Source organism: Giraffa tippelskirchi, chromosome 2 (assembly GCF_054371585.1).
Source record: "Giraffa tippelskirchi isolate mGirTip1 chromosome 2, T2T-mGirTip1v1.2.pri, whole genome shotgun sequence".
Lineage (NCBI taxonomy): Eukaryota > Metazoa > Chordata > Mammalia > Artiodactyla > Giraffidae > Giraffa > Giraffa tippelskirchi.
Genome location: NC_137276.1, coordinates 12,932,047 through 12,946,983, shown reverse-complemented (window position 1 = coordinate 12,946,983; position 14,937 = coordinate 12,932,047). Strand labels below are relative to the sequence as shown.

The window sequence follows — 14,937 nt, the reverse complement described above, 5'->3', positions numbered from 1 at the left end:
TTCCATGTATGATGTATCCAAACCATACACCAGCGTGGAATTTCTATTGCTTCAGTCCTGATTTTGTGCCGAAATTAATACATTTCTCAAAGATTCTCAAAGACCCAATTGGTTACCAATTACCATCGTGGCACAGAACTGCAGAAAGGACAATGTCCTTAGGAAAGTGTTCTCTTGAGCATGAAGGGAAGGTAATGAATATTGGTTTTCCTCTATCTTATGTGTTAACTTTTATTAATCTTTTGCCCCTGTTTACAAGAGAAGCTTTTTATATTATTAAATGTCCAAAATATTACAGAAATGTTTGCTCTAAGAGGCAGAAGTCCTCCATAATATCACCTCTCAGAGTTAAATATCAACAATGACTAGGTGCGTATTTCTCCACATTTTTCGTCCATATGTATATTTTAATTACTTTAAAAAAAAATAGAATGATACCCATGTGAAAACCTTTTTCAAACAACAGATCATGAATCTGTCAAAGCAAAGAGATCTACCTGCCTCATTCTTTCAAGAAGTTGTAGAGTATTTTCTTGAATGCACCATAATTTATTTAATCTGTCTTTCATCGGCTGACATTTTATCCACCCAAGTTTCTAAGTGACTCCCAGAGGGGTTAACTGGCTTGCACCAGGGTGCATAGATGTTTAGAGGTGGTCCCCAGCTAGTCTTTCTCCTACTCTGTGACCCCTTGACTTTCCACTTTATTTATTCTAGTTTCTAAGGGCAGCAGTAGGGCCTGTTCTGGAGAAGGACTCTTCACCCAGCTTTTGTCCCAAGGATTCCAGAGAACTGGGGACAATTGACTGTCACAGCCAAGAGAATGCCATCCAGGTCTTTTCACTAAAGAATGATTTAGACACATGCTATCCTACTGAATTAGTAAGAACATACAGACAAAGAACATAAAAGAATCTGGGGGGAAAAAAAACCCTGATGTCTGGTCCTTAAATCACTTTTTGATAATGAGTGTCATATATTTAAATGTTCACACATAATCATCACATTAGTATTAACTATACCATCAAAGACAATCTGATTACATAATATGCTTCTTCACGTATCACCGCCATGAACTTGTTAATCCGTGTAAATATAAATGGAGAAGTAGATTGAGGGCGTATCCATAGAAGCCTCTGGAAGTCTGAGTGTGATTTCCTGCTGTTTCTCATCAACTTGCATGAGACAAAGCTAAATGGCTGTGCACTGGCACCCTGACTCCAGGCCTCACTGCCAGGCTGTCCCCCCCCCCCAGGCCTTGTGGCAGACCTACTTTTGCCGATTGTGGGGGGCCTCGTGATCCCCATGTGTCACCCAACAAGAGTCTGTGCCCAACTCTAACTGGCTTCAGAGGGAAAAGTTGGTGGGCAGCATCTCGGGAAGTCATTGGGGTGATGTCCAGATCTAAATAAGCTGGAATTAGGAAAGGAGAGGTGAGACTGGTCTTGGGAATCTCAGGAACTGGAAGGAACTCAAATTCTTCCCCCACGTGTCTGCGCTCGTTACTCCGCTGGGGCTCTGACACCCACTGAACCACCTTCTGCACAGACGCTCCCTCACCCTGTGGGGGCTGCAGCCCCCTCCGTGAGGCCACCCTCCTCTTCTCATGCACAGATCCCCCTGCTCGCCGCACCCTGAGGGAGGTCACCCCTGCCAGGCCACGTAGGCTCTCACGCTCTAGAACAGCTCTGCCATGCTCACTAGGCCACCCCACTGGACACAAACACCCTCGACATGCTCAGGACCCACACACCCCCCGCCAGGTACTGCGTTCTGAGACACCCTGTGCAGATGCCACCCTTGCCTGGCCCCACCTAAGGGCATTTGGACACAATTGTTTGGGAAAGAGAGAAGAGGGGAGAGAGAGGAGGGCAGGGGAAAGGACCAAAAATTTTGAACTGAGAAAATATATTCTATCGAAGATGACTCTTAGGGCTTCTCTCCTAGCTCAGTCGGTACAGAATCCGCCTGCAATGCTGGAGACCCGGTTTCGATACCTGGGTCCAGAAGATCCCCTGGAGAAGGAAATGGCAACCCACTCCAGTATTCTTGCCTGGAAAACTCCCATGGACAGAGGAGCTTGGCAGACTACAGTCCATGGGGTCACAAGAGTCGAACACGACTTAGCAACTAAACCACCACCAGGATGACTCTGTGGAAGGAAAGCTATGATAAACCTAGACATGTATTAAAAAGCAGAGACATCATGTTGCCAACAAAGATCCATCTAGTCAAAGCTATGGTTTTTCCAGTAGTCACATAGAGATGTGAGAGTTGGACCTTAAAGAAGGCTGAATGCCAAAGACTTGATGCCTTCGAATTGTGGTGCTGGAGGAAGACTCTTGAAAGTCTTGGGCTGCAAGGAGATCAAATCAGTCCATTCTAAAGGAAATCAACCCTGAATATTCATTGGAAGGACTGATGCTGAAGCTGAAGCTCCAATACTTTAGCCACCTGATGCCAAGAACAAACTCTTTGGAAAAGACCCTGATGCTGGGAAAGGCTGAAGGCAAAAGGTGAAGGGGACGGCAGAGGATGAGATGGCTAGATAGCATCACCAACTCAATGGAAATGAATTTGAGCAAACTCCAGGAGATAGTGAAGGACAGGGAAGCCTGGCGTGCTGCAGTCCATGGGGTCACAAAGAGTCGAACACTACTTTGTGGCTGAAGGACAACAACAAGACAAAGAAAATTGGTCAACAAAACAGTACATAGACTAGAATGACACTCGGAGACGGGGACCCCAGAGTCGGGGCTGTTGTAATAGTCCTGAGCATGGCAGTGGGGTGGAGTGGGAAAAAATGGATCATTTTGCTTGATTGAATTTTTATTTGTATCTGAAGAGGGAATATATTAAAATTAACTCATGTTTAACTCTAAAATTCTGTATATTGCCACAGAATGCTTCTTTCCACCCAAATGATAGTGGCACAATCTCTGCTCAGCTTAAAACTGAATGTTTTGTCCCCTCGGAGCATCCCACGGTCACTCCAGGATCAAAGGGCTGCATCATTGTGAGCCCGCAGCAGTCACCACGCAGTGTCTTCCCCCTGCCCGCTTCTGCCACATCCCGTGAGTCTACATCTGGGTCCTTAAACTTCAGTGGAGAAGCCTCCCCAGGGCCACGGCCATCATGAACCCCAGGGTCCCTCCAGATGACTTGAGTGTCTTGCAGCTCTCCAGTCTACAGGCAGTAGGCACCTCCCCAGAGTGTGCTTTTCTTTTGTGACCTGAGCCCCAAAGCAGCTCTAATTTTGCCCAGAATCTAATTTAGCCCAGGCTTCTTAGGGAAACAGCTCTATCTGTCCCAACTTTCAACCCTTCAACCACGGTAGGTCTTCCCTAGACCAAGGGGCTGGCCAAGCAGCAAGTCTTACTAAATCCTCTCCCTGCTCTGTTTATCCCACAGTCTTCTTCCCTCCTGAAGTCCTCCTTCTTTGAAAGTGAACGTCGCTCAGTCGTATCTGACTCTTTGTGACCGCATGGACTATACAGTCCATGGAATTCTCCAGACCAGAATATTGGAATAGGTAACCTTTCCCTTCTCCAGGGGATCTTCCCAACCCAGGGATCAAACCCAAGTCTCCTGCATTGAAGGCGGATTTTTTACCAGCTGAGCCACAAGGGAAGCCCTCCTTCTTTACGCAGTAATAAAACATACACTCCTAGATACATCAGCAGATATCAGCAGATCCCAAGGGAAAGGGCATGATAGAACCCTTCCTAGTAGCACCCGAACACCAAACAAAAATGCCTATGACTTGTAGTTGTTTAAATAGGACAGACTCTGAGCCACAAAATTGTAACAGAGTTTCCAAATTTCAAAAGAATCATTTGTGTAAGGCTGGATACTGAAGACTTCTATCTTCAGAGACATCAACTCTCAGAGCCAGTTGGTGTCTTCAAGGAAGACCCAACAGATTGCAACGAAGAGACCGCTGGTGTTCAGTCTTGAAGACGACCACACACCTACAGCAAGAGCAGTATTGCATTCTGGGGAGTGCTTGGGCTCTCGAGTGAACCAACCTGAGCTCAAATCCTCCCTCCACCATTCAAGCAACCTCTCGATACCTTTGAATCTCTGTGTCTTTACAAAGTTTGTTTGACAATATCTGTGTCAAGCCTCTGGTACATGGGAGACAGTCATACACAGCAAATAGTATTCCTAATTAATAGTGGGATACACAGGTACTTTATTTTATTCCTTTTTCTGTGTCTCTTCCAGTTAAAAATGTAAACAAAGTTGTCTGGAATATTTTCTATATTTATTTGTCAAATTCTCTTTAAAGATCCATCCAAAATGTTGTATCATTTTAGTAAAAATTCAAATGATAGAACTCAAACTCAGTTTCTAGCCTATTTTCTCTTTATTTGGAATTTTCATTGAAATCATGCATAAAAAGTTCTCTCTCCTCCAACCCGTGGCTGAGAGCAGTCCAGCCCCCCATCCCAAGACTGCCTAAAACTTGGTTATAATGTATCCGTGAGCACCCCCAAGGTTTCAGAGTCAACCCAGAAAAGACCCTCCAGAAGCTTGTTGGCTGGATGTCCTTTGGTAGAAACTCAGCACTGCACCCTACCAATTCAAATGGAAAACTGAAATCCAGAAATGCAACTTTTTATGTTCTTTTCAACCATGAAAAGAACCAGGGGAACTCCTCAAGGAGACACTGTCTGCCAAGCAATCCCTGAGATGCGGACTGTCTTCCCTGAAATGACTTTCAAGGTCACTGCTTGATCTTTGGCCTTGGACTGGGAGAATCACTAGTTCCATTTTCTCATGCTAGCCACAGACATGAGAGCCAGGTTAGGGGTGCTACTGCGGTGACACAGGGAATGGGTTGGAGGCCAGGAATCAGGAGAAGGGAAGCAAGTATTCAGTTTCATCAAGAATCTTGTTTCTCCCACCCCTTCTTAGCTCTTCTGATTGGGTGGATCTTTGGCCCAGTGAGATGACCACTTTCTGCTTGGCTAATACCCTGTGCTTTACTGAACCAGAAAATGCCCTCAGCAGGGAAAACAGAGGTAAGTACATAAGATGAAGCTTACCTCATCTCTTCCATATCCTTCAAGGATTGTGCTTCTTCTGGTTCCTGCCTGCTTGGATTGCTCTCCAGTGCCTGCCAACAGAAATATCCATAGATTACATATATACAAAATACAACTTCTATAGAATATATTATATATAATATGTATAATTTTCCTCTAGTTTTTATAATTGCTACCAGTGGAAGGGTAACCCAATCCATGCTGCTTTGACTGGAACTGGAAATCTAGTGTGAATGATATATAATACCAGAAGACAATCTAAGACTCTTCAAATGAAGTCTTATGTGAAAGCCTCATACATAGAGCAGATGAAAGAAAAGCTAGTTCCGTATTCGCCAGGTCAGCAGAAAGTATCCAGATTCAGATATGCACAGAAAATGGAACATAAAGCTAGTCATGGTCCTTGGGACTGTTGAAGTTTGAAAACCACCGAGAGAAAGGATGTGGGTTTTGGCTTTGGAGAGACTTCAGTTTGAATACTAAAGCTTACTAGGTATGTGTCCATAGGTAAGTGATTTAACTTCTCTAGAGCAAAGCTCTTTGTCTGCAAAATGGAGACAGGGATACCAATCTCATTTGCTTTTTTTTTTTTTTGCGGCACCGTGTAGCTTGCGGAATCTTAGTTCCCAGACCAGGGATAGAACCCAGGCCCTCAACAGAGAAAACATGGAGTCCTAGCCACTGGTCTGCCAGGAAATTTCCCCTATCTTGCTTTTTAATGAAAAGTTGTTATAAGGATTAGCACAAAGTACATGAAAAACAATGTGCACATCACCTTCTGTATAAAGGACAATATTGTGAGCTTCTCAAGGACAGGGCTATTTTCTCCAGTTTTCTAACTCAGCTCCCATCCAAGGACTAAACACTTGCTGAACAAGTGCTTGTTGTTTTACTTGCCTTTTCTCTATTAAAAATATTTCCACGTAGGCCTCTACAACCCTGAATCATAAGCTGTCATTATTCTGAAATAGCACCATGGGACACAAGATCACGTTGAGAAGTATTAGGCTAAACAGAGCTTTTCATTGCAAATGGAAGATAAATGAAGATGGACTCCTGTCTACGTGTGCACATGAAAGCTGATGGTTCAGATGGTGATAGGAAATTGACACTGCTCCCTGCCATGCTTGAGGTGAAGAATACACTGACCTCCTGTAACAGCCCACATCTCTCTAAAGACATATAATAACAAATTAGCAGCACATCCTTTTTTAAAAATAAATTTGCTTTATGAAATGTGTAAATGAATTAATACATAGAGGATCATGGAAGCCTTTACCACTGTGTGCTGATAATCTTGTCAATAAAGCATCTTGTAATTTTTCTAGGGAAAAAGATCAGTTTTCTGATTTCAGCCTTTATTTATTTATTTATTTATTTTTTTACTTTACAATATTGTAATAGTTTTTGCCATACATTGACATGAATCAGCCATGGGTTTACATGTGTTCCCCTTCCTGGACCCCCCACCCACCTCCCTCCCCATCCCATCCCTCTGGGTCTTCCCATTGCCCCGGCCCTGAGCCCTTGTCTCATGCATCAAACATGGAATGGTGTTCTGTTTCACATATGATAATATACATGTTTCAATGCTATTCTCCCAGAACGTCCCACCCTCACCTTCTCCCTCAGAGTCCATAAAATTGTTCTATGCATCTGTGTCTCTTATTCTGTCTCGCATATAGGGTTATCGTTGCCATCTTTCAAATTCCATATATATGCATTAGTATACTGTATTGTTGTTTTTCTTTCTGGCTTACTTCACTCTGTATAATGGGCTCCAGTTTCATCCATCTCAGTAGAACCGATTCAAATGTATTTTTTTTAATGGCTGAGTAATATTCCATTGTGTATATGTACCACAGCTTCCTTATCCATTCGTCTGCTGATGGACATCTAGGTTGCTTCCATGTCCTGGCTATTGTAAACAGTGCTGCGATGAACATTGGGGTACACGCGTCTCTTTCAATTCTGGTTTCCTCGGTGTATATGCCCAGCAGTGGGATTGCTGGGTCATATGGCAGTTCTATTCCCAGTTTTTTAAGGAATCTCCACACTGTTCTCCATAGTGGCTGTACTAGTTTGCATTCCCACCAACAGTGTAAGAGGGTTCCCTTTTCTCCACACCCTCTCCAGCATTTATTGCTTGTAGACTTTTGGATAGCAGCCATTCTGACTGGTGTAAAATGATACTTCATTGTGGTTTTGATTTGCATTTCTCTAATAATGAGTGATGTTGAGCATCTTTTCATGTGTTTGTTAGCCATCTGTATTTCTTCTTTGGAGAAATGTCTATTTAGTTCTTTGGCCCATTTTTTGATTGGGTCGTTTATTTTTCTGGAATTCAGCTGCAGAAGTTGCTTGTATATTTTTGAGATTAATTGTTTGTCTGTTGCTTCATTTGCTATTATTTTCTCCCATTCTGAAGGCTGTCTTTTCACCTTGCTTATAGTTTCCTTTGTTGTGCAAAAGCTTTTAATTTTAATTAGGTCCCATTTGTTTATTTTTGCTTTTATTTCCAATATTCTGGGAGGTGGGTCATGGAGGATCCTGCTGTGATTTATGTCGGAGAGGGTTTTGCCTATGTTTTCCTCTAGGAGTTTTATTGTTTCTGGTCTTACGTTTAGATCTTTAATCCATTTTGAGTTTATTTTTGTGTACGGTGTTAGGAAGTGTTCTAGTTTCATTCTTTTACAAGTGGTTGACCAGTTTTCCCAGCACCACTTGTTAAAGAGATTGTCTTTTCTCCATTGTATATTCTTGCCTCCTTTGTCGAAGATAAGGTGTCCATATGTGCGTGGGTTTATCTCTGGGCTTTCTATTTTGTTCCATTGATCTATATTTCTATCTTTGTGCCAGTACCATACTGTCTTGATGACTGTGGCTTTGTAGTAGAGCCTGAAGTCAGGCAGGTTGATTCCTCCAGTTCCATTCTTCTTCCTCAAGATTGCTTTGGCTATTCGAGGTTTCTTATATTTCCATACAAATTGTGAGATGATTTGTTCTAGTTCTGTGAAAAATACCATTGGTAGCTTGATAGGGATTGCATTGAATCTATAGATTGCTTTGGGTAGTATACTCATTTTCACTATATTAATTCTTCCGATCCATGAACACAGTATATTTCTCCATCTGTTTGTGTCCTCTTTGATTTCTTTCATCAGTGTTTTATAGTTTTCTATATATAAGTCTTTTGTTTCTTTAGGTAGATATATTCCTAAGTATTTTATTCTTTTTGTTGCAATGGTGAATGGTATTGTTTCCTTAATTTCTCTTTCTGTTTTCTCATTATTGGAGTATAGGAATGCAAGGGATTTCTGTGTGTTAATTTTATATCCTGCAACTTTACTATATTCATTGATTAACTCTAGTAATTTTCTAGTAGAGTCTTTAGGGTTTTCTATGTAGAGGATCATGTCATCTGCAAACAGTGAGAGTTTTACTTCTTCTTTTCCTATCTGTATTCCTTTTATTTCTTTTTCAGCTCTGATTGCTGTGGCCAAAACTTCCAAAACTATGTTGAATAGTAGTGGTGAAAGTGGGCATCCTTGCCTTGTTCCTGACTTTAGGGGAAATGCTTTCAATTTTTCACCATTGAGGATAATGTTTGCTGTGGGTTTGTCATATATAGCTTTTATTATGTCGAGATATGTTCCTTCTATTCCTGCTTTCTGGAGGGTTTTTATCATAAATGGATGCTGAATTTTGTCAAAGGCTTTTTCTGCATCTATTGAGATAACCATATGGTTTTTTTCTTTCAATTTGTTAATGTGGTGTATTACATTGATTGATTTGCGGATGTTAAAAAAACCTTGCATTCCTGGGATAAAGCCCACTTGGTCATGATGTATGATCTTTTTAATATGATGTTGGATTCTGTTTGCTAGAATTTTATTAAGGATTTTTGCGTCTATGTTCATCAGTGATATTGGCCTGTAGTTTTCCTTTTTTGTGACATCTTTGTCTGGTTTTGGAATTAGGGTGATGGTGGCCTCATAGAATGAGTTTGGAAGTTTACCATCTTCTGCAATTTTCTGGAAGAGTTTGAGTAGGATAGGTGTTAGCTCTTCTCTAAATTTTTGGTAGAATTCCGCTGTGAAGCCGTCTGGTCCTGGGCTTTTGTTTGCTGGAAGATTTCTGATTACAGTTTCGATTTCCGTGCTTGTGATGGGTCTGTTAAGATCTTCTATTTCTTCCTGGTTCAGTTTTGGAAAGTTATACTTTTCTAAGAATTTGTCCATTTCTTCCAAGTTGTCCATTTTATTGGCATATAGCTGTTGGTAGTAGTCTCTTATGATCCTTTGTATTTCTGTGGAGTCTGTTGTGATCTCTCCATTTTCATTTCTAATTTTGTTGATCTGATTCTTCTCCCTTTGTTTCTTGATGAGTCTGGCTAATGGCTTGTCAATTTTGTTTATCTTCTCGAAAAACCAGCTTTTAGTTTTGTTGATTTTTGCTATGGTCTCTTTTGTTTCTTTTGCATTTATTTCTACCCTAATTTTTAAGATTTCTTTCCTTCTACTGACCCTGGGGTTCTTCATTTCTTCCTTCTCTAGTTGCTTTAGGTGTAGAGTTAGTTGATTTATTTGATTTTTTTCTTGTTTCTTGAGGTACGCCTGTATTGCTATGAACCTTCCCCTTAGTATTGCTTTCACAGTGTCCCATAGGTTTTGGGTTGTTGTGTTTTCATTTTCATTCGTTTCTATGCACAATTTGATTTCTTTTTTGATTTCTTCTGTGATTTGTTGGTTATTCAGAAGCGTGTTGTTTAGCCTCCATATGTTGGAATTTTTAATAGTTTTTTTCCTGTAATTGAGGTCTAATCTTACTGCATTGTGGTCAGAGAAGATGGCTGGGATGATTTCAATTTTTTTGAATTCACCAAGGCTAGATTTATGGCCCAGGATGTGATCTATCCTGGAGAAAGTTCCATGTGCACTTGAGAAAAAGGTAAAATTGATTGTTTTGGGGTGGAAAGTCCTGTAAATATCAATTAAATCTAATTTGTCTATTGTATCATTTAAAGTTTGTGTTTCCTTGTTAATTTTCTGTTTAGTTGATCTATCCATATGTGTGAGTGGAGTATTAAAGTCTCCCACTATTATTGTGTTATTGTTAATTTCCCCTTTCATACTTGTTAGTATTTGCCTTATATATTGTGGTGCTCCTATGTTGGGTGCATATATATTTATGATTGTTACGTCTTCTTCTTGGATTGATCCTTTGATCTTTATGTATTGTCCTTCTTTGTCCCTTTTCACATCCTTTATTTTAAAGTCTATTTTATCTGAAATGAGTATTGCGACTCCTGCTTTCTTTTGGTCTCCGTTTGCATGAAATATGTTTTTCCATCCCTTCACTTTCAGCCTGTGTGTGTCCCTAGTTTTGAGGTGGGTCTCTTGTAGATAGCATATATAGGGGTCTTGTTTTTGTATCCATTCAGCAAGCCTTTGTCTTTTGGTTGGGGCATTCAACCCATTTACATTTAAGGTAATTATTGATAAGTATGATCCCGTTGCCATTTACTTTGTTGCTTTGAGTTCGTGTTGAAATATCCTTTCTGTGTTTCCTGTTTAGAGAAGATCCTTTAGCATTTGTTGGAGAGCTGGTTTGGTGGTGCTGAATTCTCTCAGCTCTTGCTTGTCTGTAAAGCTTCTGAATTCTCCTTCATATCTGAATGAGATCCTTGCTGGGTACAGTAATCTGGGTTGTAGATTATTCTCTTTCATTACTTTAAGTATGTCCTGCCATTCCCTTCTAGCCTGAAGGGTTTCTATTGAAAGATCAGCTGTTATCCTTATGGGGATCCCCTTGTGTGTTATTTGTTGTTTTTCCCTTGCTGCTTTTAATATTTGTTCTTTGTGTTTGATCTTTGTTAATTTGATTAATATGTGTCTTGGGGTGTTTCGCCTTGGGTTTATCCTGTTTGGAACTCTCTGGGTTTCTTGGACTTCTGTGACTATTTCTTTCCTCATTTTAGGGAAATTTTCAACTATTATCTCCTCGAGTATTTTTTCATGGCCTTTCCTTTTATCTTCTTCTTCTGGGACTCCTATGATTCGAATGTTGGGGCGTTTCATATTGTCCCAGAGGTCCCTGAGGTTTTCCTCATTTCTTTTGATTCTTTTTTCTTTTTTCCTCTCTGCTTCGTTTATTTCCATCATTCTATCTTCTACCTCACTTATCCTATCTTCTGCCTCCGTTATTCTACTGTTGGTTCCCTCCAGAGTGTCTTTTATCTCCTTTATTTCATTATTCATTCTATATTGACTCCTTTTTATTTTTTCTAAGTCCTTGATAAACATTTCTTGCATCTTCTCAATCCTTGTCTCCAGGCTATTTATCTGTAACTCCATTTTGCTTTCAATATTTTGGATCATTTTTATTATCATTATTTTAAATTCTTTTTCAGATAGATTCCCTATCTCCTCTTTTGTTTGGTTTTGTGGGCATTTCTCATTTTCCTTTACTTGCTGAGTATTTCTCTGCCTTTTCATCTTGTTTAGATTGCTGTGTTAGGCGTGGCCCTTCTGTATTCTGGTAGTATGAAGTTCCTCTTTGTTGTGGGGGTTCCTCACTGTGGTTGGGGTTGGACAGGTGGCTTGTCAAGGCTTCCTGGTTGGGGGAGCTTGTGTCGGTGTTCTGGTGGGTGGAGCTGGATTTCTGCTCTCTAGAGTGCAATGGAGTGACCAGTATTAATTTTGAGATGTCTATGGATTTGGTGTGCCTCTGGGCAGCCTGTATATTGATGCTCAGGGCTATGTTCCTGCGTTGCTGGAGAATTTGCGTGGTATGTCTAGCTCTGGAACTTATTGGCTCTTGGGTGGAGCTTGGTTTCAGTGTATATGTGGAGGCTATTGGATGGTCTCTTATTAATTAATGTTTCCCCTGGCTTTCAGTCTTATTCTTGCAGTAGCTTCAAGACTTCTCCTTCCATACAGCATCAATAATAAAACTTTTAGGTTAATGGTGAAAAGATTCTCCACCGTGAGGGATACCCAGAAAGGTTCACTGAGTTACATGGAGAGATGAGGTGGGGGGGGGGGTTGAGGTGACCAGGAGGGGAAGAGGGGAATTCAAATGTGGAGAGAGCAATCTAGCCAGTAAGCACTTCCCTCTGTGCTTTCCACAGTTTGGAACCCTCAGAGTGGTTCACAGAGATACATAGAGAGGGGGGAGGAAGGTAATAGAGGTGAGCATGAGTAGATAGGGGGGAATCAGGAGGGGAGAGAGAGATCTGGGCAGTATTCTGTTCCTGAAGTGTTCTCCGGTACCCAGAACACCCTCCGAGATTCACAGAATTGGGTTGAGAAGAGAAGGAGGAGGGTGGGAGATAGAGTTCCCTGGGGGAGAAGAAAGAGCATCAATAGGGGGAGAGAGTAATCAGGCCAGTGATCACACTCCTGAGTAAAAATGGGTCCTAAAGATTGGATTCTTAAATGTACAAAATTGATATCAAATATGTAAAACAAAGATTAAAAATCTAGAGTAGAGGTTAGACTCTTATAAAACTTACAATATAAAAAAAAGGAAAAAAGGAAACAGTGCAAAAGAAAAAAAAAACAGTAAAACAGTAAAAAAAGTAAAACAGGAGAAAAACAGTAAAAAAAGAAAACACAAAAGACATAAGATATATGTATGCAGTTTGCTTCAAAAATGGGGTTTTTTTTTTGCAAGTTAATAGTGGGTTATGAAAATGAAAGTTAAAGGTGTAATAGAGGACTTGAAAAAGGAAAGAAGAGGAAAAAAAATTTTTTTAATTAAAAAAAATATTAAAAAAAAAAATAATAATAGTAAAAAATATATATATCCCAGACTTTCTCTGGAGCTGTTGTGAGCAGTGTGGGGTCTGCTCAGTTTCAGATAGATCCTTGTTCCTGCTTATACTTTTCAAGATCTATAGGTCCTTTTCAATGCAGTCGGTATTAACTACAGGGATTTTAATCTGTTGGCCTGTCCCTTCCAAAGCGCTTCCCTCTGTTTATTTGGCTTCTGTTTGGAGATCTCTTCAGTATCTAATTTCCGCCCTGCAACAAAAGGGTGGAGGTGGTCTCTTTAGGTTCGCTTGTTCAATCGTGCTGTGGGGAGGAAGGAACACTGCAAACCTGGCGTGTGTGTGGTGAGCTTGCAGTGTCTCGGCCGCACTGGGTTCGCCCCCACTCACGGCGTGTGTGCTTTCCCCGTCTACCCTGCTCAGGCTTCAGGTTACTCGGCCGGGGAGCGGGCCCTGAGCTGCGTGCACTTCCCAGGTCTAAGCCGCTCAGGTTCAGGCTCCCGGTTACTCCACAAAGGCGCAGACTCGGTTTCGCCCACGGCTTGTGCCGTTCCCGGTCGGAGCTGCTCAGGCGGCCAGGAGTTTGGCGAGCGCGCTCTCCCCTGTTGGGGCGGTGCGGCTTATCACCTCCCTGGTCCCCGCCTCGGTTTACGGGCGCGCCCGGCTCCGGTGTGCTTTGTGTCGGTTCTGGGGAGCTGGTCTCTGGCTGCGACCCTCCCGGCGGCTGTCGACCCTCCGGGATCTCAGGCAGTCTTTGCTTAGAAACTGGGAGCCTGTTTGCAGTTTGGTAGGGGGTGCCCTCTCTGGGGCCGAGTCTGCCCCTTTCCGGCTCTGGCGGGCCCCGCCTGCCCGCTGTGTCCGGCGGGGGATGGGGCGGTCCGCAGCCGGCTAGCTCTCCTCTGGTATCGCTCAGTCCTTTGTTCTGTGAGCGGGCCGGCAGTGCCTTAGAGTTGGGCTTTTCGCGGGATAGTTCTCTCTCTCTGGCTGTCCCACAGTTTAGGTTACTATCTCACGTTAGCTCCCTCAGATTGCCCTCAGGGCACTCGGGCCCGGTCCTTACCCTAGGCAGTGCCGCCCGCTCCTCTCCGTTCAGCCCCCACTTGCTGGTAGCGGATGATGCGAGCGTCTGGGGTTCTTTACTGGGAGTTGCTTTAGGCACGTAATCTGTGGGTTTTATTTATTTTTTCCTCCCAGTTACGTTGCCCTCCGAGATAAGAAATCCTCCCTCACACCCGCCGGTGAGAGGGTTTCCTGGTGCTTGGAAATTTCTCCTCTTTTACGACTCCCTCCCCGGGACGGGTCTCCGTCCCTAACTCTTTTGTCTCTCTTTTTATCTTTTATAATTTCTCCTACCTCTTGTGAAGATAATGCGCTGTCTTTGTGGAAGCCTGACGTCCTCTGCCAGCCTTCAGAAGTAGTTTTGTGAAGTTTGCTCAGCGTTCAGATGTTCTTTCGATAAATTTGTGGAGGAGAGAGTGGTCTCCCCGTCCTGTTCCTCCGCCATCTTAGCCCCGCCTCCTGATTTCAGCCTTTAAAAAAGAGGGAAATGTTTCTTGCAACACAGCAAATCCAAGGAAAGTAGGAAAATAGCACTAATAAACACAAAAAGGGAACATTAATTAATCAGAAAACAAAGGAGAACATGGAAAATAAACAATTCTCTAGATACTGTAAATTCTTTTAAGAAGGCGATAATAGATGCTGAGAATTAGAAATAAGTAAAGGAGTATAAACAAAGATGAAATACATTTTAAATCTTGAAGAAATAATATGCATAATTCTATGATACTAAATTTTAAAAGGTTAATAAAATGGATGGTTTTCTAAGAAACTGTAAATTGTCAAAACTGTCTGAAGAAATAAACAGGATATCTGAGAAGGTCAGCAACTCTGCAAAAAGCTAAAAGAGTAGACTAAGAATTGAAGAAACAGTTTAGAAGAACTCTGGGCCCAGATAATTTGACAGGCTATTTCTTTTCTTTCAAGAAATTATCATTTCCATTTTGTATAAATAATCCTATAAAGTCTGTAAAATATAGTAAGTTTCCAAATCAGTTCATCAAGCTTAGCACAATCATGATATAGCACCATGAAAAGAATGAACAATAGACC

At 41.8% G+C, this 14,937-nt stretch overlaps 1 long non-coding RNA gene across 1 annotated transcript in view; it reads right to left on the bottom strand.

Annotated features, from left to right (window-relative positions):
* LOC145524367 (uncharacterized) overlaps positions 1-14,937 on the bottom strand; it is a 134,739-nt gene that overhangs the window by 80,661 nt on the left and 39,141 nt on the right. The window contains exons 3-4 of the long non-coding RNA XR_014067444.1: positions 14,179-14,354; positions 5,052-5,122 (exon numbers count right to left, since the gene is read on the bottom strand). This is a non-coding gene — a long non-coding RNA (uncharacterized LOC145524367). The remainder of the gene's footprint in view (positions 1-5,051; positions 5,123-14,178; positions 14,355-14,937) is intronic.